Source organism: Scyliorhinus torazame, unplaced genomic scaffold, assembly GCF_047496885.1.
Source record: "Scyliorhinus torazame isolate Kashiwa2021f unplaced genomic scaffold, sScyTor2.1 scaffold_185, whole genome shotgun sequence".
Lineage (NCBI taxonomy): Eukaryota > Metazoa > Chordata > Chondrichthyes > Carcharhiniformes > Scyliorhinidae > Scyliorhinus > Scyliorhinus torazame.
In genome coordinates this window covers 100,760-127,140 of record NW_027307912.1, presented here as the reverse complement: position 1 = coordinate 127,140, position 26,381 = coordinate 100,760, and the positions used below count along the sequence as shown (strand labels likewise).

The window sequence follows — 26,381 nt, the reverse complement described above, 5'->3', positions numbered from 1 at the left end:
TTGTGGGGGTATAGCTCAGTGGTAGAGCATTTGACTGCAGATCAAGAGGTCTCTGGTTCAAGTCCAGATGCCCCCTGTCCTCTTTGGCTGTCATTTCTCCTTCAGTGCAGCAGTTTAGAAAATTCTCACCACAACTTTGCATGCAGACATGGTCTGGAGAACACTATGAGAAGTCATCGGCTGCTGGAACGTGAAGCCGATTCTGTTTTTCTTTATTTGTGTTAAATCCCCATTTGCTGCTGCTGCACTACGTCAGTGAAAACAGCTTCTTCCTATTTGATCTGTTGACCTGTCCCAATCCGCACATTCATAATTTTCAGCAGGTCCATTAAGTCCACCTTTTATACCACCCAATTTTTGGTGAATATTGGTCCATGCAATTCGTGAGATATACGTTTGAGCAGTATGCACGCCATCCCCGAGCGAGTGCATCACCAAAATGATGATGAAGGAGCTGCTCTCCGATAGCTGGAGATTCCAAACAAACCTGTTGGACTTTAACCTGCTGTTGGAACACCTCTTACTGTTCTCACAAATAAAAGGCACAGCAACTTTATGAATGTCTTCACTGTTGAGTTCCATTATTTAATTGAAAAGCTCACTTTTGGGAATCCGACAACACCACCACGCAACTTGTGTTACCGAGCGACTTCTTTCCAATTGCTTGTCCGTCACGTTTGCAATTCAATTTGATTAATATATGTAACCGAATGTAAGTTCGAAATGATTGCACAAAGCGGGAAAATTTTTCCTCCAGGAAAAGATCCTGCGGAAAGTGGATCACAATGGCAGAAATGTAGTACATTGGTTAGGACTGATGCTTGGCAGGTTGGATTGCCGACTTAGTTCACTGTCCGTGTGGAGTTTGCAATGCACGTTCTCCCTGTGTCTGCGTGGGTTTCCATGATAATGTCCAAAAATGTTAGCTGGGGTTATTGGCATGGGAGTAGCTGTGGGCTTATATAAAGTACTCTTTCCGTGAGGCGGTGCAGACTCGATGGGCCTACGTGTGCACTGTAAAATCTATGATTCTGTGATAATGCTCGGAAGGCGTTCCAGCTGAGAAACGGTAAATGTGATTGCGTAAAATAACTTTCGCTCCCATTGCTTTCAAGCAGTTATAATACTGTGATAAGAAGCTGAATGCTCGGCCATCTCAGTGGGAAGAGCATGAGTGTTTAAATATCAGGGTTCACGTCGGGCGCAATTACTTTGAAACTTCACTGTTTTCCTGGGTGAACTCTCGCACTCAATTTCTCCGGCAGTGCCAATGCTCAACCCGAATTCTTCTCCACTATGCTTTGTTAATATCCTAGTTTATTTGTGAAAACTGATTCCAAATGTAGTTGAGGACTGATGTACATAGAATGATGACACTTCATCGTGGACTGATAGCTGCGGGCTCTCGTCCAAGGGGATCCAGACAATAACAATCCAATGGAAAAATCTAGGCGAGAGAAATCCAGAACTCCCTCTGAACGTATTCCAGGGCGAAATGAATATGTTTCTTCATGTGTGAATTGTGTTCCTTTGCTCACCGAAGTGTGTATTCTCTTTATCAAAGGGGAAGGATTTGAGATCTTTCAGTGTGCGGCAGCAGTGATCTGCATGAACAAACAGAAAAGCAAAATATTCCCAGAGCAGTACGACCTGGTTCAAACAGAATGACATTTCCACATTCTATCCCTTTAGTTGTTCCATTGATATCTTATTCTGTTTTTCACCATCATCCCATTTGTTACTTAATCTCTTCTGCCGTCCATTCTTCCACAGTTTCCCTTTTGATCTTTCATCCTGATCTGCTGAATATTTCCAGTGCGTATCGAATGTAAAGTCAAGAGACATTGTGAAAAATGTGCATCTACGGGAATAAATTGAAGGTCGTCACCAATATATCGAACACACACTTTGGACTAAAGCAGACAGAATACAAAGCGCGATAAGTGGAATGAGGATTCATCGTATCATTGCTCTGAAACAGCTTGTGGGGGTATAGCTCAGTGGTAGAGCATTTGACTGCAGATTAAGAGGTCTCTGGTTCGAGTCCAGATGCCCCCTGTCCTCTTTGGCTGTCATTTCTCCTTCAGTGCAGCAATTTAGAAAATTCTCACCATAACTTTGCATGCAGACATGGTCTGGAGAACACGATGAGAAGTCATCGGCTGCTTGAACGTGAAGCCAATTCTGTTTTTCTTTATTTGTGTTAAATCCCCATTTGCTGCTGCTGCACTACGTCAGTGAAAACAGCTTCTTCCTATTTGATCTGTTGACCTGTCCCAATCCGCACATTCATAATTTTCAGCAGGTCCTTTAAGTCCACCTTTTATACCACCCAATTTTTGGTGAATATTGGTCCATGCAATTCGTGAGATATACGTTTGAGCAGTATGCACGCCATCCCCGAGCGAGTGCATCACCAAAATGATGATGAAGGAGCTGCTCTCCGATAGCTGGAGATTCCAAACAAACCTGTTGGACTTTAACCTGCTGTTGGAACACCTCTTACTGTTCTCACAAATAAAAGGCACAGCAACTTTATGAATGTCTTCACTGTTGAGTTCCATTATTTAATTGAAAAGCTCACTTTTGGGAATCCGACAACACCACCACGCAACTTGTGTTACCGAGCGACTTCTTTCCAATTGCTTGTCCGTCACGTTTGCAATTCAATTTGATTAATATATGTAACCGAATGTAAGTTCGAAATGATTGCACAAAGCGGGAAAATTATTCCTCCAGGAAAAGATCCTGCGGAAAGTGGATCACAATGGCAGAAATGTAGTACATTGGTTAGGACTGATGCTTGGCAGGTTGGATTGCCGACGTGGTTCACTGTCCGTGTGGAGTTTGCAATGCACGTTCTCCATGTGTCTGCGTGGGTTTCCATGATACTGTCCAAAAATGTTAGCTGGGGTTGTTGGCATGGGAGTAGCTGTGGGCTTATATAAAGTACTCTTTCCGTGAGGCGGTGCAGACTCGATGAGCCTACGTGTGCACTGTAAAATCTATGATTCTGTGATAATGCTCGGAAGGCGTTCCAGCTTAGAAACGGAAAATGTGATTGCGTAAAATAACTTTCGCTCCCATTGCTTTCAAGCAGTTATACTACTGTGATAAGAAGCTGAATGCTCAGCCATCTCAGTGGGAAGAGCATGAGTGTTTCAATATCAGGGTTCACGTCGGGCGCAATTACTTTGAAACTTCACTGTTTTCCTGGGTGAACTCTCGCACTCAATTTCTCCGGCAGTGCCAATGCTCAACCCGAGTTCTTCTCCACTATGCTTTGTTAATATCCTAGTTTATTTGTGAAAACTGATTCCAAATGTAGATGAGGACTGATGTACATAGAATGATGACACTTCATCGTGGACTGATAGCTGCGGGCTCTCGTCCAAGGGGATCCAGACAATAACAATCCAATGGAAAAATCTAGGCGAGAGAAATCCAGAACGCCCTCTGAACGTTTTCCAGGACGAAATGAATATGTTTCTTCATGTGTGAATTGTGTTCCTTTGCTCATCGAAGTGTGTATTCTCTTTATCAAAGGGGAAGGATTTGAGATCTTTCAGTGTGCTTCAGCAGTGATCTGCATGAACAAACAGAAAAGCAAAATATTCCCAGAGCAGTACGACCTGGTTCAAACAGAATGACATTTCCACATTCTATCCATTTAGTTGTTCCATTGATATCTTATTCTGTTTTTCACCATCATTCCATTTGTTACTTAATCTCTTCTGCCGTCCATTCTTCCACAGTTTCCCTTTTGATCTTTCATCCTGATCTGCTGAATATTTCCAGTGCGTATCGAATGTAAAGTCAAGAGACGTTGTGAAAAATGTGCATCTACGGGAATAAATTGAAGGTCGTCACCAATATATCGAACACACACTTTGGACTAAAGCAGACAGAATACAAAGCTCGATAAGTGGAATGAGGATTCATCGTATCATTGCTCTGAAACAGCTTGTGGGGGTATAGCTCAGTGTTAGAGCATTTGACTGCAGATCAAGAGGTCTCTGGTTCAAGTCCAGATGCCCCCTGTTCTCTTTGGCTGTCATTTCTCCTTCAGTGCAGCAGTTTAGAAAATTCTCACCACAACTTTGCATGCAGACATGGTCTGGAGAACACTATGAGAAGTCATCGGCTGCTGGAACGTGAAGCCGATTCTGTTTTTCTTTATTTGTGTTAAATCCCCATTTGCTGCTGCTGCGCTACGTCAGTGAAAACAGCTTCTTCCTATTTGATCTGTTGACCTGTCCCAATCCGCACATTCATAATTTTCAGCAGGTCCATTAAGTCCACCTTTTATACCACCCAATTTTTGGTGAATATTGGTCCATGCAATTCGTGAGATATACGTTTGAGCAGTATGCACGCCATCCCCGAGCGAGTGCATCACCAAAATGATGATGAAGGAGCTGCTCTCCGATAGCTGGAGATTCCAAACAAACCTGTTGGACTTTAACCTGCTGTTGGAACACCTCTTACTGTTCTCACAAATAAAAGGCACAGCAACTTTATGAATGTCTTCACTGTTGAGTTCCATTATTTAATTGAAAAGCTCACTTTTGGGAATCCGACAACACCACCACGCAACTTGTGTTACCGAGCGACTTCTTTCCAATTGCTTGTCCGTCACGTTTGCAATTCAATTTGATTAATATATGTAACCGAATGTAAGTTCGAAATGATTGCACAAAGCGGGAAAATTTTTCCTCCAGGAAAAGATCCTGCGGAAAGTGGATCACAATGGCAGAAATGTAGTACATTGGTTAGGACTGATGCTTGGCAGGTTGGATTGCCGACTTAGTTCACTGTCCGTGTGGAGTTTGCAATGCACGTTCTCCCTGTGTCTGCGTGGGTTTCCATGATAATGTCCAAAAATGTTAGCTGGGGTTATTGGCATGGGAGTAGCTGTGGGCTTATATAAAGTACTCTTTCCGTGAGGCGGTGCAGACTCGATGGGCCTACGTGTGCACTGTAAAATCTATGATTCTGTGATAATGCTCGGAAGGCGTTCCAGCTGAGAAACGGTAAATGTGATTGCGTAAAATAACTTTCGCTCCCATTGCTTTCAAGCAGTTATAATACTGTGATAAGAAGCTGAATGCTCGGCCATCTCAGTGGGAAGAGCATGAGTGTTTAAATATCAGGGTTCACGTCGGGCGCAATTACTTTGAAACTTCACTGTTTTCCTGGGTGAACTCTCGCACTCAATTTCTCCGGCAGTGACAATGCTCAACCCGAATTCTTCTCCACTATGCTTTGTTAATATCCTAGTTTATTTGTGAAAACTGATTCCAAATGTAGTTGAGGACTGATGTACATAGAATGATGACACTTCATCGTGGACTGATAGCTGCGGGCTCTCGTCCAAGGGGATCCAGACAATAACAATCCAATGGAAAAATCTAGGCGAGAGAAATCCAGAACTCCCTCTGAACGTATTCCAGGGCGAAATGAATATGTTTCTTCATGTGTGAATTGTGTTCCTTTGCTCACCGAAGTGTGTATTCTCTTTATCAAAGGGGAAGGATTTGAGATCTTTCGGTGTGCGGCAGCAGTGATCTGCATGAACAAACAGAAAAGCAAAATATTCCCAGAGCAGTACGACCTGGTTCAAACAGAATGACATTTCCACATTCTATCCCTTTAGTTGTTCCATTGATATCTTATTCTGTTTTTCACCATCATCCCATTTGTTACTTAATCTCTTCTGCCGTCCATTCTTCCACAGTTTCCCTTTTGATCTTTCATCCTGATCTGCTGAATATTTCCAGTGCGTATCGAATGTAAAGTCAAGAGACATTGTGAAAAATGTGCATCTACGGGAATAAATTGAAGGTCGTCACCAATATATCGAACACACACTTTGGACTAAAGCAGACAGAATACAAAGCGCGATAAGTGGAATTAGGATTCATCGTATCATTGCTCTGAAACAGCTTGTGGGGGTATAGCTCAGTGGTAGAGCATTTGACTGCAGATTAAGAGGTCTCTGGTTCGAGTCCAGATGCCCCCTGTCCTCTTTGGCTGTCATTTCTCCTTCAGTGCAGCAGTTTAGAAAATTCTCACCATAACTTTGCATGCAGACATGGTCTGGAGAACACGATGAGAAGTCATCGGCTGCTTGAACGTGAAGCCAATTCTGTTTTTCTTTATTTGTGTTAAATCCCCATTTGCTGCTGCTGCACTACGTCAGTGAAAACAGCTTCTTCCTATTTGATCTGTTGACCTGTCCCAATCCGCACATTCATAATTTTCAGCAGGTCCTTTAAGTCCACCTTTTATACCACCCAATTTTTGGTGAATATTGGTCCATGCAATTCGTGAGATATACGTTTGAGCAGTATGCACGCCATCCCCGAGCGAGTGCATCACCAAAATGATGATGAAGGAGCTGCTCTCCGATAGCTGGAGATTCCAAACAAACCTGTTGGACTTTAACCTGCTGTTGGAACACCTCTTACTGTTCTCACAAATAAAAGGCACAGCAACTTTATGAATGTCTTCACTGTTGAGTTCCATTATTTAATTGAAAAGCTCACTTTTGGGAATCCGACAACACCACCACGCAACTTGTGTTACCGAGCGACTTCTTTCCAATTGCTTGTCCGTCACGTTTGCAATTCAATTTGATTAATATATGTAACCGAATGTAAGTTCGAAATGATTGCACAAAGCGGGAAAATTTTTCCTCCAGGAAAAGATCCTGCGGAAAGTGGATCACAATGGCAGAAATGGAGTACATTGGTTAGGACTGATGCTTGGCAGGTTGGATTGCCGACTTGGTTCACTGTCCGTGTGGAGTTTGCAATGCACGTTCTCCATGTGTCTGCGTGGGTTTCCATGATAATGTCCAAAAATGTTAGCTGGGGTTATTGGCATGGGAGTAGCTGTGGGCTTATATAAAGTACTCTTTCCGTGAGGCGGTGCAGACTCGATGGGCCTACGTGTGCACTGTAAAATCTATGATTCTGTGATAATGCTCGGAAGGCGTTCCAGCTTAGAAACGGAAAATGTGATTGCGTAAAATAACTTTCGCTCCCATTGCTTTCAAGCAGTTATACTCCTGTGATAAGAAGCTGAATGCTCAGCCATCTCAGTGGGAAGAGCATGAGTGTTTCAATATCAGGGTTCACGTCGGGCGCAATTACTTTGAAACTTCACTGTTTTCCTGGGTGAACTCTCGCACTCAATTTCTCCGGCAGTGCCAATGCTCAACCCGAGTTCTTCTCCACTATGCTTTGTTAATATCCTAGTTTATTTGTGAAAACTGATTCCAAATGTAGATGAGGACTGATGTACATAGAATGATGACACTTCATCGTGGACTGATAGCTGCGGGCTCTCGTCCAAGGGGATCCAGACAATAACAATCCAATGGAAAAATCTAGGCGAGAGAAATCCAGAACGCCCTCTGAACGTTTTCCAGGACGAAATGAATATGTTTCTTCATGTGTGAATTGTGTTCCTTTGCTCACCGAAGTGTGTATTCTCTTTATCAAAGGGGAAGGATTTGAGATCTTTCAGTGTGCGTCAGCAGTGATCTGCATGAACAAACAGAAAAGCAAAATATTCCCAGAGCAGTACGACCTGGTTCAAACAGAATGACATTTCCACATTCTATCCCTTTAGTTGTTCCATTGATATCTTATTCTGTTTTTCACCATCATTCCATTTGTTACTTAATCTCTTCTGCCGTCCATTCTTCCACAGTTTCCCTTTTGATCTTTCATCCTGATCTGCTGAATATTTCCAGTGCGTATCGAATGTAAAGTCAAGAGACATTGTGAAAAATGTGCATCTACGGGAATAAATTGAAGGTCGTCACCAATATATCGAACACACACTTTGGACTAAAGCAGACAGAATACAAAGCGCGATAAGTGGAATGAGGATTCATCGTATCATTGCTCTGAAACAGCTTGTGCGGGTATAGCTCAGTGGTAGAGCATTTGACTGCAGATTAAGAGGTCTCTGGTTCGAGTCCAGATGCCCCCTGTCCTCTTTGGCTGTCATTTCTCCTTCAGTGCAGCAATTTAGAAAATTCTCACCATAACTTTGCATGCAGACATGGTCTGGAGAACACGATGAGAAGTCATCGGCTGCTTGAACGTGAAGCCGATTCTGTTTTTCTTTATTTGTGTTAAATCCCCATTTGCTGCTGCTGCACTACGTCAGTGAAAACAGCTTCTTCCTATTTGATCTGTTGACCTGTCCCAATCTGCACATTCATAATTTTCAGCAGGTCCTTTAAGTCCACCTTTTATACCACCCAATTTTTGGTGAATATTGGTCCATGCAATTCGTGAGATATACGTTTGAGCAGTATGCACGCCATCCCCGAGCGAGTGCATCACCAAAATGATGATGAAGGAGCTGCTCTCCGATAGCTGGAGATTCCAAACAAACCTGTTGGACTTTAACCTGCTGTTGGAACACCTCTTACTGTTCTCACAAATAAAAGGCACAGCAACTTTATGAATGTCTTCACTGTTGAGTTCCATTATTTAATTGAAAAGCTCACTTTTGGGAATCCGACAACACCACCACGCAACTTGTGTTACCGAGCGACTTCTTTCCAATTGCTTGTCCGTCACGTTTGCAATTCAATTTGATTAATATATGTAACCGAATGTAAGTTCGAAATGATTGCACAAAGCGGGAAAATTTTTCCTCCAGGAAAAGATCCTGCGGAAAGTGGATCACAATGGCAGAAATGGAGTACATTGGTTAGGACTGATGCTTGGCAGGTTGGATTGCCGACTTGGTTCACTGTCCGTGTGGAGTTTGCAATGCACGTTCTCCATGTGTCTGCGTGGGTTTCCATGATAATGTCCAAAAATGTTAGCTGGGGTTATTGGCATGGGAGTAGCTGTGGGCTTATATAAAGTACTCTTTCCGTGAGGCGGTGCAGACTCGATGGGCCTACGTGTGCACTGTAAAATCTATGATTCTGTGATAATGCTCGGAAGGCGTTCCAGCTTAGAAACGGAAAATGTGATTGCGTAAAATAACTTTCGCTCCCATTGCTTTCAAGCAGTTATACTACTGTGATAAGAAGCTGAATGCTCAGCCATCTCAGTGGGAAGAGCATGAGTGTTTCAATATCAGGGTTCACGTCGGGCGCAATTACTTTGAAACTTCACTGTTTTCCTGGGTGAACTCTCGCACTCAATTTCTCCGGCAGTGCCAATGCTCAACCCGAGTTCTTCTCCACTATGCTTTGTTAATATCCTAGTTTATTTGTGAAAACTGATTCCAAATGTAGATGAGGACTGATGTACATAGAATGATGACACTTCATCGTGGACTGATAGCTGCGGGCTCTCGTCCAAGGGGATCCAGACAATAACAATCCAATGGAAAAATCTAGGCGAGAGAAATCCAGAACGCCCTCTGAACGTTTTCCAGGACGAAATGAATATGTTTCTTCATGTGTGAATTGTGTTCCTTTGCTCACCGAAGTGTGTATTCTCTTTATCAAAGGGGAAGGATTTGAGATCTTTCAGTGTGCGTCAGCAGTGATCTGCATGAACAAACAGAAAAGCAAAATATTCCCAGAGCAGTACGACCTGGTTCAAACAGAATGACATTTCCACATTCTATCCCTTTAGTTGTTCCATTGATATCTTATTCTGTTTTTCACCATCATTCCATTTGTTACTTAATCTCTTCTGCCGTCCATTCTTCCACAACAAACAAAAAGAACAAAGAAATGTACAGCACAGGAACAGGCCCTTCGGCCCTCCAAGCCCGTGCCGACCATACTGCCCGACTAAACTACAATCTTCTACACTTCCTGGGTCCGTATCCTTCTATTCCCATCCTATTCATATATTTGTCAAGATGCCCCTTAAATGTCCCTATCGTCCCTGCCTCCACTACCTCCTCCGGTAGTGAGTTCCAGGCACCCACTACCCTCTGCGTAAAAAACTTGCCTCGTACATCTACTCTAAACTTTGCCCCTCTCACCTTAAACCTATGCCCCCTAGTAATTGACCCCTCTACCCTGGGGAAAAGCCTTTTGATCTTTCATCCTGATCTGCTGAATATTTCCAGTGCGTATCGAATGTAAAGTCAAGAGACATTGTGAAAAATGTGCATCTACGGGAATAAATTGAAGGTCGTCACCAATATATCGAACACACACTTTGGACTAAAGCAGACAGAATACAAAGCTCGATAAGTGGAATGAGGATTCATCGTATCATTGCTCTGAAACAGCTTGTGGGGGTATAGCTCAGTGGTAGAGCATTTGACTGCAGATTAAGAGGTCTCTGGTTCGAGTCCAGATGCCCCCTGTCCTCTTTGGCTGTCATTTCTCCTTCAGTGCAGCAATTTAGAAAATTCTCACCATAACTTTGCATGCAGACATGGTCTGGAGAACACGATGAGAAGTCATCGGCTGCTTGAACGTGAAGCCGATTCTGTTTTTCTTTATTTGTGTTAAATCCCCATTTGCTGCTGCTGCACTACGTCAGTGAAAACAGCTTCTTCCTATTTGATCTGTTGACCTGTCCCAATCCGCACATTCATAATTTTCAGCAGGTCCTTTAAGTCCACCTATTATACCACCCAATTTTTGGTGAATATTGGTCCATGCAATTCGTGAGATATACGTTTGAGCAGTATGCACGCCATCCCCGAGCGAGTGCATCACCAAAATGATGATGAAGGAGCTGCTCTCCGATAGCTGGAGATTCCAAACAAACCTGTTGGACTTTAACCTGCTGTTGGAACACCTCTTACTGTTCTCACAAATAAAAGGCACAGCAACTTTATGAATGTCTTCACTGTTGAGTTCCATTATTTAATTGAAAAGCTCACTTTTGGGAATCCGACAACACCACCACGCAACTTGTGTTACCGAGCGACTTCTTTCCAATTGCTTGTCCGTCACGTTTGCAATTCAATTTGATTAATATATGTAACCGAATGTAAGTTCGAAATGATTGCACAAAGCGGGAAAATTTTTCCTCCAGGAAAAGATCCTGCGGAAAGTGGATCACAATGGCAGAAATGGAGTACATTGGTTAGGACTGATGCTTGGCAGGTTGGATTGCCGACTTGGTTCACTGTCCGTGTGGAGTTTGCAATGCACGTTCTCCATGTGTCTGCGTGGGTTTCCATGATAATGTCCAAAAATGTTAGCTGGGGTTATTGGCATGGGAGTAGCTGTGGGCTTATATAAAGTACTCTTTCCGTGAGGCGGTGCAGACTCGATGGGCCTACGTGTACACTGTAAAATCTATGATTCTGTGATAATGCTCGGAAGGCGTTCCAGCTTAGAAACGGAAAATGTGATTGCGTAAAATAACTTTCGCTCCCATTGCTTTCAAGCAGTTATACTACTGTGATAAGAAGCTGAATGCTCAGCCATCTCAGTGGGAAGAGCATGAGTGTTTCAATATCAGGGTTCACGTCGGGCGCAATTACTTTGAAACTTCACTGTTTTCCTGGGTGAACTCTCGCACTCAATTTCTCCGGCAGTGCCAATGCTCAACCCGAATTCTTCTCCACTATGCTTTGTTAATATCCTAGTTTATTTGTGAAAACTGATTCCAAATGTAGATGAGGACTGATGTACATAGAATGATGACACTTCATCGTGGACTGATAGCTGCGGGCTCTCGTCCAAGGGGATCCAGACAATAACAATCCAATGGAAAAATCTAGGCGAGAGAAATCCAGAACGCCCTCTGAACGTATTCCAGGGCGAAATGAATATGTTTCTTCATGTGTGAATTGTGTTCCTTTGCTCACCGAAGTGTGTATTCTCTTTATCAAAGGGGAAGGATTTGAGATCTTTCAGTGTGCGGCAGCAGTGATCTGCATGAACAAACAGAAAAGCAAAATATTCCCAGAGCAGTACGACCTGGTTCAAACAGAATGACATTTCCACATTCTATCCCTTTAGTTGTTCCATTGATATCTTATTCTGTTTTTCACCATCATCCCATTTGTTACTTAATCTCTTCTGCCGTCCATTCTTCCACAGTTTCCCTTTTGATCTTTCATCCTGATCTGCTGAATATTTCCAGTGCGTATCGAATGTAAAGTCAAGAGACATTGTGATAAATGTGCATCTACGGGAATAAATTGAAGGTCGTCACCAATATATCGAACACACACTTTAGACAAAAGCAGACAGAATACAAAGCTCGATAAGTGGAATGAGGATTCATCGTATCATTGCTCTGAAACAGCTTGTGGGGGTATAGCTCAGTGGTAGAGCATTTGACTGCAGATCAAAAGGTTTCTGGTTCAAGTCCAGATGCCCCCTGTCCTCTTTGGCTGTCATTTCTCCTTCAGTGCAGCAGTTTAGAAAATTCTCACCACAACTTTGCATGCAGACATGGTCTGGAGAACACGATGAGAGGTCATCGGCTGCTTGAACGTGAAGCCGATTCTGTTTTTCTTTATTTTGTTAAATCCCCATTTGCTGCTGCTGCACTACGTCAGTGAAAACAGCTTCTTCCTATTTGATCTGTTGACCTGTCCCAAACCGCACATTCATAATTTTCAGCAGGTCCATTAAGTCCACCTTTTATACCACCCAATTTTTGGTGAATATTGGTCCATGCAATTCGTGAGATATACGTTTGAGCAGTATGCACGCCATCCCCGAGCGAGTGCATCACCAAAAAAATGATGAAGGAGCTGCTCTCCGATAGCTGGAGATTCCAAACAAACCTGTTGGACTTTAACCTGCTGTTGGAACACCTCTTACTGTTCTCACAAATAAAAGGCACAGCAACTTTATGAATGTCTTCACTGTTGAGTTCCATTATTTAATTGAAAAGCTCACTTTTGGGAATCCGACAACACCACCACGCAACTTGTGTTACCGAGCGACTTCTTTCCAATTGCTTGTCCGTCACGTTTGCAATTCAATTTGATTAATATATGTAACCGAATGTAAGTTCGAAATGATTGCACAAAGCGGGAAAATTTTTCCTCCAGGAAAAGATCCTGCGGAAAGTGGATCACAATGGCAGAAATGGAGTACATTGGTTAGGACTGATGCTTGGCAGGTTGGATTGCCGACTTGGTTCACTGTCCGTGTGGAGTTTGCAATGCACGTTCTCCATGTGTCTGCGTGGGTTTCCATGATAATGTCCAAAAATGTTAGCTGGGGTTATTGGCATGGGAGTAGCTGTGGGCTTATATAAAGTACTCTTTCCGTGAGGCGGTGCAGACTCGATGGGCCTACGTGTGCACTGTAAAATCTATGATTCTGTGATAATGCTCGGAAGGCGTTCCAGCTTAGAAACGGAAAATGTGATTGCGTAAAATAACTTTCGCTCCCATTGCTTTCAAGCAGTTATAATACTGTGATAAGAAGCTGAATGCTCGGCCATCTCAGTGGGAAGAGCATGAGTGTTTCAATATCAGGGTTCACGTCGGGCGCAATTACTTTGAAACTTCACTGTTTTCCTGGGTGAACTCTCGCACTCAATTTCTCCGGCAGTGCCAATGCTCAACCCGAGTTCTTCTCCACTATGCTTTGTTAATATCCTAGTTTATTTGTGAAAACTGATTCCAAATGTAGATGAGGACTGATGTACATAGAATGATGACACTTCATCGTGGACTGATAGCTGCGGGCTCTCGTCCAAGGGGATCCAGACAATAACAATCCAATGGAAAAATCTAGGCGATAGAAATCCAGAACTCCCTCTGAACGTATTCAAGGGCGAAATGAATATGTTTCTTCATGTGTGAATTGTGTTCCTTTGCTCACCGAAGTGTGTATTCTCTTTATCAAAGGGGAAGGATTTGAGATCTTTCAGTGTGCTGCAGCAGTGATCTGCATGAACAAACAGAAAAGCAAAATATTCCCAGAGCAGTACGACCTGGTTCAAACAGAATGACATTTCCACATTCTATCCCTTTAGTTGTTCCATTGATATCTTATTCTGTTTTTCACCATCATCCCATTTGTTACTTAATCTCTTCTGCCGTCCATTCTTCCACAGTTTCCCTTTTGATCTTTCATCCTGATATGCTGAATATTTCCAGTGCGTATCGAATGTAAAGTCAAGAGACATTGTGATAAATGTGCATCTACGGGAATAAATTGAAGGTCGTCACCAATATATCGAACACACACTTTAGACAAAAGCAGACAGAATACAAAGCTCGATAAGTGGAATGAGGATTCATCGTATCATTGCTCTGAAACAGCTTGTGGGGGTATAGCTCAGTGGTAGAGCATTTGACTGCAGATCAAAAGGTTTCTGGTTCAAGTCCAGATGCCCCCTGTCCTCTTTGGCTGTCATTTCTCCTTCAGTGCAGCAGTTTAGAAAATTCTCACCACAACTTTGCATGCAGACATGGTCTGGAGAACACGATGAGAGGTCATCGGCTGCTTGAACGTGAAGCCGATTCTGTTTTTCTTTATTTTGTTAAATCCCCATTTGCTGCTGCTGCACTACGTCAGTGAAAACAGCTTCTTCCTATTTGATCTGTTGACCTGTCCCAAACCGCACATTCATAATTTTCAGCAGGTCCATTAAGTCCACCTTTTATACCACCCAATTTTTGGTGAATATTGGTCCATGCAATTCGTGAGATATACGTTTGAGCAGTATGCACGCCATCCCCGAGCGAGTGCATCACCAAAAAAATGATGAAGGAGCTGCTCTCCGATAGCTGGAGATTCCAAACAAACCTGTTGGACTTTAACCTGCTGTTGGAACACCTCTTACTGTTCTCACAAATAAAAGGCACAGCAACTTTATGAATGTCTTCACTGTTGAGTTCCATTATTTAATTGAAAAGCTCACTTTTGGGAATCCGACAACACCACCACGCAACTTGTGTTACCGAGCGACTTCTTTCCAATTGCTTGTCCGTCACGTTTGCAATTCAATTTGATTAATATATGTAACCGAATGTAAGTTCGAAATGATTGCACAAAGCGGGAAAATTTTTCCTCCAGGAAAAGATCCTGCGGAAAGTGGATCACAATGGCAGAAATGGAGTACATTGGTTAGGACTGATGCTTGGCAGGTTGGATTGCCGACTTGGTTCACTGTCCGTGTGGAGTTTGCAATGCACGTTCTCCATGTGTCTGCGTGGGTTTCCATGATAATGTCCAAAAATGTTAGCTGGGGTTATTGGCATGGGAGTAGCTGTGGGCTTATATAAAGTACTCTTTCCGTGAGGCGGTGCAGACTCGATGGGCCTACGTGTGCACTGTAAAATCTATGATTCTGTGATAATGCTCGGAAGGCGTTCCAGCTTAGAAACGGAAAATGTGATTGCGTAAAATAACTTTCGCTCCCATTGCTTTCAAGCAGTTATAATACTGTGATAAGAAGCTGAATGCTCGGCCATCTCAGTGGGAAGAGCATGAGTGTTTCAATATCAGGGTTCACGTCGGGCGCAATTACTTTGAAACTTCACTGTTTTCCTGGGTGAACTCTCGCACTCAATTTCTCCGGCAGTGCCAATGCTCAACCCGAGTTCTTCTCCACTATGCTTTATTAATATCCTAGTTTATTTGTGAAAACTGATTCCAAATGTAGATGAGGACTGATGTACATAGAATGATGACACTTCATCGTGGACTGATAGCTGCGGGCTCTCGTCCAAGGGGATCCAGACAATAACAATCCAATGGAAAAATCTAGGCGATAGAAATCCAGAACTCCCTCTGAACGTATTCAAGGGCGAAATGAATATGTTTCTTCATGTGTGAATTGTGTTCCTTTGCTCACCGAAGTGTGTATTCTCTTTATCAAAGGGGAAGGATTTGAGATCTTTCAGTGTGCGGCAGCAGTGATCTGCATGAACAAACAGAAAAGCAAAATATTCCCAGAGCAGTACGACCTGGTTCAAACAGAATGACATTTCCACATTCTATCCCTTTAGTTGTTCCATTGATATCTTATTCTGTTTTTCACCATCATCCCATTTGTTACTTAATCTCTTCTGCCGTCCATTCTTCCACAGTTTCCCTTTTGATCTTTCATCCTGATATGCTGAATATTTCCAGTGCGAATCGAATGTAAAGTCAAGAGACATTGTGAAAAATGCGCATCTACGGGAATAAATTGAAGGTCGTCACCAATATATCGAACACACACTTTGGACTAAAGCAGACAGAATACAAAGCGCGATAAGTGGAATGAGGATTCATCGTATCATTGCTCTGAAACAGCTTTTGGGGGTATAGCTCAGTGGTAGAGCATTTGACTGCAGATCAAGAGGTCTCTGGTTCGAGTCCAGATGCCCCCTGTCCTCTTTGGCTGTCATTTCTCCTTCAGTGCAGCAGTTTAGAAAATTCTCACCATAACTTTGCATGCAGACATGGTCTGGAGAACACTATGAAAAGTCATCGGCTGCTGGAACGTGAAGCCGATTCTGTTTTTCTTTATTTGTGTTAAATCCCCATTTGCTGCTGCTGCACTACGTCAGTGAAAACAGCTTCTTCCTATTTGATCTGTTGACCTGTCCCAATCCGCACATTCATAATTTTCAGCAGGTCCATTAAGTCCACCTTTTATACCACCCAATTTTTGGTGAATATTGGTCCATGCAATTCGTGAGATATACGTTTGAGCAGTATGCACGCCATCCCCGAGCGAGTGCATCACCAAAATGATGATGAAGGAGCTGCTCTCCGATAGCTGGAGATTCCAAACAAACCTGTTGGACTTTAACTTGCTGTTGGAACACCTCTTACTGTTCTCACAAATAAAAGGCACAGCAACTTTATGAATGTCTTCACTGTTGAGTTCCATTATTTAATTGAAAAGCTCACTTTTGGGAATCCGACAACACCACCACGCAACTTGTGTTACCGAGCGACTTCTTTCCAATTGCTTGTCCGTCACGTTTGCAATTCAATTTGATTAATATATGTAACCGAATGTAAGTTTGAAATGATTGCACAAAGCGGGAACATTTTTCCTCCAGGAAAAGATCCTGCGGAAAGTGGATCACAATGGCAGAAATGGAGTACATTGGTTAGGACTGATGCTTGGCAGGTTGGATTGCCGACTTGGTTCACTGTCCGTGTGGAGTTTGCAATGCACGTTCTCCATGTGTCTGCGTGGGTTTCCATGATAATGTCCAAAAATGTTAGCTGGGGTTATTGGCATGGGAGTAGCTGTGGGCTTATATAAAGTACTCTTTCCGTGAGGCGGTGCAGACTCGATGGGCCTACGTGTGCACTGTAAAATCTATGATTCTGTGATAATGCTCGGAAGGCGTTCCAGCTTAGAAACGGAAAATGTGATTGCGTAAAATAACTTTCGCTCCCATTGCTTTCAAGCAGTTATACTACTGTGATAAGAAGCTGAATGCTCAGCCATCTCAGTGGGAAGAGCATGAGTGTTTCAATATCAGGGTTCAGGTCGGGCGCAATTACTTTGAAACTTCACTGTTTTCCTGGGTGAGCTCTCGCACTCAATTTCTCCGGCAGTGCCAATGCTCAACCCGAGTTCTTCTCCACTATGCTTTGTTAATATCCTAGTTTATTTGTGAAAACTGATTCCAAATGTAGATGAGGACTGATGTACATAGAATGATGACACTTCATCGTGGACTGATAGCTGCGGGCTCTCGTCCAAGGGGATCCAGACAATAACAATCCAATGGAAAAATCTAGGCGAGAGAAATCCAGAACTCCCTCTGAACGTTTTCCAGGACGAAATGAATATGTTTCTTCATGTGTGAATTGTGTTCCTTTGCTCACCGAAGTGTGTATTCTCTTTATCAAAGGGGAAGGATTTGAGATCTTTCAGTGTGCGGCAGCAGTGATCTGCATGAACAAACAGAAAAGCAAAATATTCCCAGAGCAGTACGACCTGGTTCAAACAGAATGACATTTCCACATTCTATCCCTTTAGTTGTTCCATTGATATCTTATTCTGTTTTTCACCATCATCCCATTTGTTACTTAATCTCTTCTGCCGTCCATTCTTCCACAGTTTCCCTTTTGATCTTTCATCCTGATCTGCTGAATATTTCCAGTGCGTATCGAATGTAAAGTCAAGAGACATTGTGAAAAATGTGCATCTACGGGAATAAATTGAAGGTCGTCACCAATATATCGAACACACACTTTGGACTAAAGCAGACAGAATACAAAGCTCGATAAGTGGAATGAGGATTCATCGTATCATTGCTCTGAAACAGCTTGTGGGGGTATAGCTCAGTGGTAGAGCATTTGACTGCAGGTCAAAAGGTTTCTGGTTCAAGTCCAGATGCCCCCTGTCCTCTTTGGCTGTCATTTCTCCTTCAGTGCAGGAGTTTAGAAAATTCTCACTATAACTTTGCATGCAGACATGGTCTGGAGAACACGATGAGAGGTCATCGGCTGCTTGAACGTGAAGCCGATTCTGTTTTTCTTTATTTTGTTAAATCCCCATTTGCTGCTGCTGCACTACGTCAGTGAAAACAGCTTCTTCCTATTTGATCTGTTGACCTGTCCCAAACCGCACATTCATAATTTTCAGCAGGTCCATTAAGTCCACCTTTTATACCACCCAATTTTTGGTGAATATTGGTCCATGCAATTCGTGAGATATACGTTTGAGCAGTATGCACGCCATCCCCGAGCGAGTGCATCACCAAAAAAATGATGAAGGAGCTGCTCTCCGATAGCTGGAGATTCCAAACAAACCTGTTGGACTTTAACCTGCTGTTGGAACACCTCTTACTGTTCTCACAAATAAAAGGCACAGCAACTTTATGAATGTCTTCACTGTTGAGTTCCATTATTTAATTGAAAAGCTCACTTTTGGGAATCCGACAACACCACCACGCAACTTGTGTTACCGAGCGACTTCTTTCCAATTGCTTGTCCGTCACGTTTGCAATTCAATTTGATTAATATATGTAACCGAATGTAAGTTCGAAATGATTGCACAAAGCGGGAAAATTTTTCCTCCAGGAAAAGATCCTGCGGAAAGTGGATCACAATGGCAGAAATGGAGTACATTGGTTAGGACTGATGCTTGGCAGGTTGGATTGCCGACTTGGTTCACTGTCCGTGTGGAGTTTGCAATGCACGTTCTCCCTGTGTCTGCGTGGGTTTCCATGATAATGTCCAAAAATGTTAGCTGGGGTTATTGGCATGGGAGTAGCTGTGGGCTTATATAAAGTACTCTTTCCGTGAGGCGGTGCAGACTCGATGGGCCTACGTGTGCACTGTAAAATCTATGATTCTGTGATAATGCTCGGAAGGCGTTCCAGCTTAGAAACGGAAAATGTGATTGCGTAAAATAACTTTCGCTCCCATTGCTTTCAAGCAGTTATAATACTGTGATAAGAAGCTGAATGCTCGGCCATCTCAGTGGGAAGAGCATGAGTGTTTCAATATCAGGGTTCACGTCGGGCGCAATTACTTTGAAACTTCACTGTTTTCCTGGGTGAACTCTCGCACTCAATTTCTCCGGCAGTGCCAATGCTCAACCCGAGTTCTTCTCCACTATGCTTTGTTAATATCCTAGTTTATTTGTGAAAACTGATTCCAAATGTAGATGAGGACTGATGTACATAGAATGATGACACTTCATCGTGGACTGATAGTTGCGGGCTCTCGTCCAAGGGGATCCAGACAATAACAATCCAATGGAAAAATCTAGGCGAGAGAAATCCAGAACTCCCTCTGAACGTATTCAAGGGCGAAATGAATATGTTTCTTCATGTGTGAATTGTGTTCCTTTGCTCACCGAAGTGTGTATTCTCTTTATCAAAGGGGAAGGATTTGAGAACTTTCAGTGTGCGGCAGCAGTGATCTGCATGAACAAACAGAAAAGCAAAATATTCCCAGAGCAGTACGACCTGGTTCAAACAGAATGACATTTCCACATTCTATCCCTTTAGTTGTTCCATTGATATCTTATTCTGTTTTTCACCATCATCCCATTTGTTACTTAATCTCTTCTGCCGTCCATTCTTCCACAGTTTCCCTTTTGATCTTTCATCCTGATCTGCTGAATATTTCAAGTGCGTATCGAATGTAAAGTCAAGAGACATTGTGAAAAATGTGCATCTACGGGAATAAATTGAAGGTCGTCACCAATATATCGAACACACACTTTGGACTAAAGCAGACAGAATACAAAGCTCGATAAGTGGAATGAGGATTCATCGTATCATTGCTCTGAAACAGCTTGTGGGGGTATAGCTCAGTGGTAGAGCATTTGACTGCAGATCAAAAGGTTTCTGGTTCAAGTCCCGATGCCCCCTGTCCTCTTTGGCTGTCATTTCTCCTTCAGTGCAGCAGTTTAGAAAATTCTCACCACAACTTTGCATGCAGACATGGTCTGGAGAACACGATGAGAGGTCATCGGCTGCTTGAACGTGAAGCCGATTCTGTTTTTCTTTATTTTGTTAAATCCCCATTTGCTGCTGCTGCACTACGTCAGTGAAAACAGCTTCTTCCTATTTGATCTGTTGACCTGTCCCAAACCGCACATTCATAATTTTCACAGGTCCATTAAGTCCACCTTTTATACCACCCAATTTTTGGTGAATATTGGTCCATGCAATTCGTGAGATATACGTTTGAGCAGTATGCACGCCATCCCCGAGCGAGTGCATCACCAAAAAAATGATGAAGGAGCTGCTCTCCGATAGCTGGAGATTCCAAACAAACCTGTTGGACTTTAACCTGCTGTTGGAACACCTCTTACTGTTCTCACAAATAAAAGGCACAGCAACTTTATGAATGTCTTCACTGTTGAGTTCCATTATTTAATTGAAAAGCTCACTTTTGGGAATCCGACAACACCACCACGCAACTTGTGTTACCGAGCGACTTCTTTCCAATTGCTTGTCCGTCACGTTTGCAATTCAATTTGATTAATATATGTAACCGAATGTAAGTTCGAAATGATTGCACAAAGCGGGAACATTTTTCCTCCAGGAAAAGATCCTGCGGAAAGTGGATCACAATGGCAGAAATGGAGTACATTGGTTAGGACTGATGCTTGGCAGGTTGGATTGCCGACTTGGTTCACTGTCCGTGTGGAGTTTGCAATGCACGTTCTCCCTGTGTCTGCGTGGGTTTCCATGATAATGTCCAAAAATGTTAGCTGGGGTTATTGGCATGGGAGTAGCTGTGGGCTTATATAAAGTACTCTTTCCGTGAGGCGGTGCAGACTCGATGGGCCTACGTGTGCACTGTAAAATCTATGATTCTGTGATAATGCTCGGAAGGCGTTCCAGCTTAGAAACGGAAAATGTGATTGCGTAAAATAACTTTCGCTCCCATTGCTTTCAAGCAGTTATAATACTGTGATAAGAAGCTGAATGCTCGGCCATCTCAGTGGGAAGAGCATGAGTGTTTCAATATCAGGGTTCACATCGGGCGCAATTACTTTGAAACTTCACTGTTTTCCTGGGTGAACTCTCGCACTCAATTTCTCCGGCAGTGCCAATGCTCAACCCGAGTTCTTCTCCACTATGCTTTGTTAATATCCTAGTTTATTTGTGAAAACTGATTCCAAATGCAGATGAGGACTGATGTACATAGAATGATGACACTTCATCGTGGACTGATAGCTGCGGGCTCTCGTCCAAGGGGATCCAGACAATAACAATCCAATGGAAAAATCTAGGCGAGAGAAATCCAGAACTCCCTCTGAACGTATTCCAGGGCGAAATGAATATGTTTCTTCATGTGTGAATTGTGTTCCTTTGCTCACCGAAGTGTGTATTCTCTTTATCAAAGGGGAAGGATTTGAGATCTTTCAGTGTGCGGCAGCAGTGATCTGCATGAACAAACAGAAAAGCAAAATATTCCCAGAGCAGTACGACCTGGTTCAAACAGAATGACATTTCCACATTCTATCCCTTTAGTTGTTCCATTGATATCTTATTCTGTTTTTCACCATCATCCCATTTGTTACTTAATCTCTTCTGCCGTCCATTCTTCCACAGTTTCCCTTTTGATCTTTCATCCTGATCTGCTGAATATTTCCAGTGCGTATCGAATGTAAAGTCAAGAGACATTGTGATAAATGTGCATCTACGGGAATAAATTGAAGGTCGTCACCAATATATCGAACACACACTTTAGACAAAAGCAGACAGAATACAAAGCTCGATAAGTGGAATGAGGATTCATCGTATCATTGCTCTGAAACAGCTTGTGGGGGTATAGCTCAGTGGTAGAGCATTTGACTGCAGATCAAAAGGTTTCTGGTTCAAGTCCAGATGCCCCCTGTCCTCTTTGGCTGTCATTTCTCCTTCAGTGCAGCAGTTTAGAAAATTCTCACCACAACTTTGCATGCAGACATGGTCTGGAGAACACGATGAGAGGTCATCGGCTGCTTGAACGTGAAGCCGATTCTGTTTTTCTTTATTTTGTTAAATCCCCATTTGCTGCTGCTGCACTACGTCAGTGAAAACAGCTTCTTCCTATTTGATCTGTTGACCTGTCCCAAACCGCACATTCATAATTTTCAGCAGGTCCATTAAGTCCACCTTTTATACCACCCAATTTTTGGTGAATATTGGTCCATGCAATTCGTGAGATATACGTTTGAGCAGTATGCACGCCATCCCCGAGCGAGTGCATCACCAAAAAAATGATGAAGGAGCTGCTCTCCGATAGCTGGAGATTCCAAACAAACCTGTTGGACTTTAACCTGCTGTTGGAACACCTCTTACTGTTCTCACAAATAAAAGGCACAGCAACTTTATGAATGTCTTCACTGTTGAGTTCCATTATTTAATTGAAAAGCTCACTTTTGGGAATCCGACAACACCACCACGCAACTTGTGTTACCGAGCGACTTCTTTCCAATTGCTTGTCCGTCACGTTTGCAATTCAATTTGATTAATATATGTAACCGAATGTAAGTTCGAAATGATTGCACAAAGCGGGAAAATTTTTCCTCCAGGAAAAGATCCTGCGGAAAGTGGATCACAATGGCAGAAATGGAGTACATTGGTTAGGACTGATGCTTGGCAGGTTGGATTGCCGACTTGGTTCACTGTCCGTGTGGAGTTTGCAATGCACGTTCTCCATGTGTCTGCGTGGGTTTCCATGATAATGTCCAAAAATGTTAGCTGGGGTTATTGGCATGGGAGTAGCTGTGGGCTTATATAAAGTACTCTTTCCGTGAGGCGGTGCAGACTCGATGGGCCTACGTGTGCACTGTAAAATCTATGATTCTGTGATAATGCTCGGAAGGCGTTCCAGCTTAGAAACGGAAAATGTGATTGCGTAAAATAACTTTCGCTCCCATTGCTTTCAAGCAGTTATAATACTGTGATAAGAAGCTGAATGCTCGGCCATCTCAGTGGGAAGAGCATGAGTGTTTCAATATCAGGGTTCACGTCGGGCGCAATTACTTTGAAACTTCACTGTTTTCCTGGGTGAACTCTCGCACTCAATTTCTCCGGCAGTGCCAATGCTCAACCCGAGTTCTTCTCCACTATGCTTTGTTAATATCCTAGTTTATTTGTGAAAACTGATTCCAAATGTAGATGAGGACTGATGTACATAGAATGATGACACTTCATCGTGGACTGATAGCTGCGGGCTCTCGTCCAAGGGGATCCAGACAATAACAATCCAATGGAAAAATCTAGGCGATAGAAATCCAGAACTCCCTCTGAACGTATTCAAGGGCGAAATGAATATGTTTCTTCATGTGTGAATTGTGTTCCTTTGCTCACCGAAGTGTGTATTCTCTTTATCAAAGGGGAAGGATTTGAGATCTTTCAGTGTGCTGCAGCAGTGATCTGCATGAACAAACAGAAAAGCAAAATATTCCCAGAGCAGTACGACCTGGTTCAAACAGAATGACATTTCCACATTCTATCCCTTTAGTTGTTCCATTGATATCTTATTCTGTTTTTCACCATCATCCCATTTGTTACTTAATCTCTTCTGCCGTCCATTCTTCCACAGTTTCCCTTTTGATCTTTCATCCTGATATGCTGAATATTTCCAGTGCGTATCGAATGTAAAGTCAAGAGACATTGTGATAAATGTGCATCTACGGGAATAAATTGAAGGTCGTCACCAATATATCGAACACACACTTTAGACAAAAGCAGACAGAATACAAAGCTCGATAAGTGGAATGAGGATTCATCGTATCATTGCTCTGAAACAGCTTGTGGGGGTATAGCTCAGTGGTAGAGCATTTGACTGCAGATCAAAAGGTTTCTGGTTCAAGTCCAGATGCCCCCTGTCCTCTTTGGCTGTCATTTCTCCTTCAGTGCAGCAGTTTAGAAAATTCTCACCACAACTTTGCATGCAGACATGGTCTGGAGAACACGATGAGAGGTCATCGGCTGCTTGAACGTGAAGCCGATTCTGTTTTTCTTTATTTTGTTAAATCCCCATTTGCTGCTGCTGCACTACGTCAGTGAAAACAGCTTCTTCCTATTTGATCTGTTGACCTGTCCCAAACCGCACATTCATAATTTTCAGCAGGTCCATTAAGTCCACCTTTTATACCACCCAATTTTTGGTGAATATTGGTCCATGCAATTCGTGAGATATACGTTTGAGCAGTATGCACGCCATCCCCGAGCGAGTGCATCACCAAAAAAATGATGAAGGAGCTGCTCTCCGATAGCTGGAGATTCCAAACAAACCTGTTGGACTTTAACCTGCTGTTGGAACACCTCTTACTGTTCTCACAAATAAAAGGCACAGCAACTTTATGAATGTCTTCACTGTTGAGTTCCATTATTTAATTGAAAAGCTCACTTTTGGGAATCCGACAACACCACCACGCAACTTGTGTTACCGAGCGACTTCTTTCCAATTGCTTGTCCGTCACGTTTGCAATTCAATTTGATTAATATATGTAACCGAATGTAAGTTCGAAATGATTGCACAAAGCGGGAAAATTTTTCCTCCAGGAAAAGATCCTGCGGAAAGTGGATCACAATGGCAGAAATGGAGTACATTGGTTAGGACTGATGCTTGGCAGGTTGGATTGCCGACTTGGTTCACTGTCCGTGTGGAGTTTGCAATGCACGTTCTCCATGTGTCTGCGTGGGTTTCCATGATAATGTCCAAAAATGTTAGCTGGGGTTATTGGCATGGGAGTAGCTGTGGGCTTATATAAAGTACTCTTTCCGTGAGGCGGTGCAGACTCGATGGGCCTACGTGTGCACTGTAAAATCTATGATTCTGTGATAATGCTCGGAAGGCGTTCCAGCTTAGAAACGGAAAATGTGATTGCGTAAAATAACTTTCGCTCCCATTGCTTTCAAGCAGTTATAATACTGTGATAAGAAGCTGAATGCTCGGCCATCTCAGTGGGAAGAGCATGAGTGTTTCAATATCAGGGTTCACGTCGGGCGCAATTACTTTGAAACTTCACTGTTTTCCTGGGTGAACTCTCGCACTCAATTTCTCCGGCAGTGCCAATGCTCAACCCGAGTTCTTCTCCACTATGCTTTGTTAATATCCTAGTTTATTTGTGAAAACTGATTCCAAATGTAGATGAGGACTGATGTACATAGAATGATGACACTTCATCGTGGACTGATAGCTGCGGGCTCTCGTCCAAGGGGATCCAGACAATAACAATCCAATGGAAAAATCTAGGCGATAGAAATCCAGAACTCCCTCTGAACGTATTCAAGGGCGAAATGAATATGTTTCTTCATGTGTGAATTGTGTTCCTTTGCTCACCGAAGTGTGTATTCTCTTTATCAAAGGGGAAGGATTTGAGATCTTTCAGTGTGCGGCAGCAGTGATCTGCATGAACAAACAGAAAAGCAAAATATTCCCAGAGCAGTACGACCTGGTTCAAACAGAATGACATTTCCACATTCTATCCCTTTAGTTGTTCCATTGATATCTTATTCTGTTTTTCACCATCATCCCATTTGTTACTTAATCTCTTCTGCCGTCCATTCTTCCACAGTTTCCCTTTTGATCTTTCATCCTGATATGCTGAATATTTCCAGTGCGTATCGAATGTAAAGTCAAGAGACATTGTGAAAAATGCGCATCTACGGGAATAAATTGAAGGTCGTCACCAATATATCGAACACACACTTTGGACTAAAGCAGACAGAATACAAAGCGCGATAAGTGGAATGAGGATTCATCGTATCATTGCTCTGAAACAGCTTTTGGGGGTATAGCTCAGTGGTAGAGCATTTGACTGCAGATCAAGAGGTCTCTGGTTCGAGTCCAGATGCCCCCTGTCCTCTTTGGCTGTCATTTCTCCTTCAGTGCAGCAGTTTAGAAAATTCTCACCATAACTTTGCATGCAGACATGGTCTGGAGAACACTATGAAAAGTCATCGGCTGCTGGAACGTGAAGCCGATTCTGTTTTTCTTTATTTGTGTTAAATCCCCATTTGCTGCTGCTGCACTACGTCAGTGAAAACAGCTTCTTCCTATTTGATCTGTTGACCTGTCCCAATCC

General features: G+C 42.9%; 14 non-coding genes across 14 annotated transcripts; all 14 read left to right on the top strand.

The window, feature by feature from the left end:
* Nucleotides 1-4: 4 nt before the first annotated feature.
* Nucleotides 5-76, top strand: trnac-gca (transfer RNA cysteine (anticodon GCA)). Its single transcript has one exon. It is a non-coding gene; the product is annotated as a tRNA-Cys (tRNA).
* A 1,910-nt stretch (nt 77-1,986) lies between these two features.
* Nucleotides 1,987-2,058, top strand: trnac-gca (transfer RNA cysteine (anticodon GCA)). Its single transcript has one exon. It is a non-coding gene; the product is annotated as a tRNA-Cys (tRNA).
* A 1,910-nt stretch (nt 2,059-3,968) lies between these two features.
* Nucleotides 3,969-4,040, top strand: trnac-gca (transfer RNA cysteine (anticodon GCA)). The gene has a single exon. It is a non-coding gene; the product is annotated as a tRNA-Cys (tRNA).
* A 1,910-nt stretch (nt 4,041-5,950) lies between these two features.
* Nucleotides 5,951-6,022, top strand: trnac-gca (transfer RNA cysteine (anticodon GCA)). Its single transcript has one exon. It is a non-coding gene; the product is annotated as a tRNA-Cys (tRNA).
* A 1,910-nt stretch (nt 6,023-7,932) lies between these two features.
* Nucleotides 7,933-8,004, top strand: trnac-gca (transfer RNA cysteine (anticodon GCA)). Its single transcript has one exon. It is a non-coding gene; the product is annotated as a tRNA-Cys (tRNA).
* A 2,231-nt stretch (nt 8,005-10,235) lies between these two features.
* On the top strand, nt 10,236-10,307 carry trnac-gca (transfer RNA cysteine (anticodon GCA)). The gene has a single exon. It is a non-coding gene; the product is annotated as a tRNA-Cys (tRNA).
* A 1,910-nt stretch (nt 10,308-12,217) lies between these two features.
* On the top strand, nt 12,218-12,289 carry trnac-gca (transfer RNA cysteine (anticodon GCA)). The gene has a single exon. It is a non-coding gene; the product is annotated as a tRNA-Cys (tRNA).
* A 1,909-nt stretch (nt 12,290-14,198) lies between these two features.
* Nucleotides 14,199-14,270, top strand: trnac-gca (transfer RNA cysteine (anticodon GCA)). The gene has a single exon. It is a non-coding gene; the product is annotated as a tRNA-Cys (tRNA).
* Nucleotides 14,271-16,179: 1,909 nt separating this feature from the next.
* trnac-gca (transfer RNA cysteine (anticodon GCA)) lies at nt 16,180-16,251 on the top strand. Its single transcript has one exon. It is a non-coding gene; the product is annotated as a tRNA-Cys (tRNA).
* A 1,910-nt stretch (nt 16,252-18,161) lies between these two features.
* Nucleotides 18,162-18,233, top strand: trnac-gca (transfer RNA cysteine (anticodon GCA)). The gene has a single exon. It is a non-coding gene; the product is annotated as a tRNA-Cys (tRNA).
* A 1,909-nt stretch (nt 18,234-20,142) lies between these two features.
* trnac-gca (transfer RNA cysteine (anticodon GCA)) lies at nt 20,143-20,214 on the top strand. The gene has a single exon. It is a non-coding gene; the product is annotated as a tRNA-Cys (tRNA).
* A 1,908-nt stretch (nt 20,215-22,122) lies between these two features.
* On the top strand, nt 22,123-22,194 carry trnac-gca (transfer RNA cysteine (anticodon GCA)). Its single transcript has one exon. It is a non-coding gene; the product is annotated as a tRNA-Cys (tRNA).
* A 1,909-nt stretch (nt 22,195-24,103) lies between these two features.
* trnac-gca (transfer RNA cysteine (anticodon GCA)) lies at nt 24,104-24,175 on the top strand. Its single transcript has one exon. It is a non-coding gene; the product is annotated as a tRNA-Cys (tRNA).
* A 1,909-nt stretch (nt 24,176-26,084) lies between these two features.
* On the top strand, nt 26,085-26,156 carry trnac-gca (transfer RNA cysteine (anticodon GCA)). The gene has a single exon. It is a non-coding gene; the product is annotated as a tRNA-Cys (tRNA).
* The last annotated feature ends 225 nt before the right edge of the window (nt 26,157-26,381 follow it).